General features: G+C 39.0%; 1 pseudogene; it reads right to left on the reverse strand.

The window, feature by feature from the left end:
- Nucleotides 1-257: 257 nt before the first annotated feature.
- LOC149213670 (transcription termination factor MTERF4, chloroplastic pseudogene) lies at nucleotides 258-1,617 on the reverse strand (annotated as a pseudogene).
- Between the last annotated feature and the right edge of the window lie 579 nt (nucleotides 1,618-2,196).

Consider the following 2,196-nt stretch of genomic DNA (forward strand, 5'->3'; position numbering starts at 1 on the left):
TTCTGCCATTGTTTTAATTTTCAATCCCTCTTTTTATGAAACACAAGAATACAAACCCACTAAACAAACCTCTCACAGAATTATAGTCTAAAACCTAACAAGATTCTCAAAATTAAAGCGAAAAAAAAGCAATAATTTTATACAGAAGACCGTGAGAGAATTTTGAAGCAATGTTCAAACATATTCGTGATTTTAAGGACAACAGAAAACTATTTTACAGAATGTATGAATTACAGTAGAATGCAGATCATTAATTACTAAACAGAAACTATGCGTCTGTAGAAAATTTCATCCTCACTCTCCTCATCTTCCTCTTCTGAATCAACAACATCTCTTGGTGATTCCAATGCTCCACCCATAGAGAATAATGGACCCACGTCCTCATTCTCAATATAGTTACCTTCCAGTCTTTCTTCAAACCTTTGGTCACTGCAATTAAGCAGCCATGCTAGGCTACATCTAATACCCTTTCTTGACATTCTTTGGAACCAAGATTTGATTCTGAATTCTAGGCGGTATGTAAAGTGAGATGGAAATTCTACAAGTTCCTCTAATGGCTTGTTCATCTCAGCCTTAAAAAAATAAAAACTACGTTTCATGAGTTCCACATTTACAACAAGTAGTTGGGGACAAGAAACTACCATCTTTGCTATGTCCTCATTTGAGAAACCATGTCCTCTGAAAAACTCCACTCATTTTTTAATTGGAACATGAGGAAGGCTTACAACTTGTGGCATCTTCTCTAAAATTATACCAAAGTCTTCAAACTAAGCCCCAGGCTCTGTGCATACAATGCTATAACAAAAGCAAGAGCTTTGTGCCGTACAAAAAAACTATGAAAACTTTCCACATTGTGCTTCATTATCTCGTCCAGCTCATATCTAAGAACAAACGGTCTCTTCTCGATCATTCTAGCTAGAACTTGTTTGGGAAGTCCTAGATTCTCAAGGTAAGCAACAATAGGTTTAATCACTTTACCAACCCACATAACCAAACTCTGATGACACTGTGTCACCATCGGTCTAATGTCTCTTGGGTTCACTCCAATACTGACCAAATAAGCGACAGATGTACTTATTTTCCCTTCAAGTTTAAATTCCAGAATCTCGGGATACTTCTGTAATACTACTAGAATGTCGATTCTCTCAATGTCAAGACCTCGCAGAATTTTAATAACCGGCACAAGGTCTATAATAACACTAGCATACAACACTTGGGGATGTTTTCTAAGAAAAATTAGAAGATCCTACTTTTTAAAACCCAATTTATTCAAATAATCAAGGATGGGAACCATATTTTTCCTCACACTACAACCGAGCATGAGTGGATCCTGATTTATGTCAGCGATGGTGAGACCTAATCTCTGTAGGAAGTCCATCCTTTCTTTCCTAACATCCACTGTCAAAGGAAGTTCGAAGTGTTCCAGCTCGTCAAGGACTATCCCGATACCTCTCAAGTAATCACAAATGATCACTCGAGAAACAAGCTTCTCCTTTCTCCCTGCACAACACCCCAAGTCACAATTGGCATCTGGCACTCAGGAATGTTGTTCAGCTCGCCGGAAGTTGTCGTACTAGGTACTCTGAAAGCAACATTCCCTCCATCTAGCATTTGCATTTTCAATGTCAAAAACAAACTTTTCCTTGAAAGAAATCAATTTCTTTTAAATGGATGTCGTCCTATATTGCAATTTATTTCACACGAGTTTCCATTGCTTCATTCGATGGAAAATTGGGGAGCGGATGTTGCTCCCACACTCGATTGATCCCACACATATGCTTTTCCTGGCGTGGCCTCGGAGGTCGAAATGTGATTTTCTCTATTAGGGTTTAAGTGTGCAATCCCTGCATGTAGAATTGAAAGAAAGCGAGAACGAGAATGATTTGTTCAAAATCCCCACATTGCATCATTCTAAACACTGGAATTATATGAAGATGTCTGCAGCAAAAGTCCCAATGCCACTTCATTCATGCCACGAAGGACCGAACCACGACACTGATACTGGCGAGTGTGTGATTGTTAACCACAACAGATTAACAACCACAAGGTCAGAGGTTCAAGCCCTTCTACTATTAGTATTTGGGGTTTGGTCGGAGGTTAAATCCCTTCTATCAGTGTTTGGGGTTTAGTGGGCTTTGGGTCAAGATTTTGAACCAAAGCTCTAATACCATGTGTAAGAGCCCTTTCCTAGGGTCT

Source organism: Pinus tabuliformis, chromosome 1_1, assembly GCF_031772625.1.
Source record: "Pinus tabuliformis cultivar Carrire ecotype Pingquan chromosome 1_1, CPIR1, whole genome shotgun sequence".
NCBI lineage: Eukaryota > Viridiplantae > Streptophyta > Pinopsida > Pinales > Pinaceae > Pinus > Pinus tabuliformis.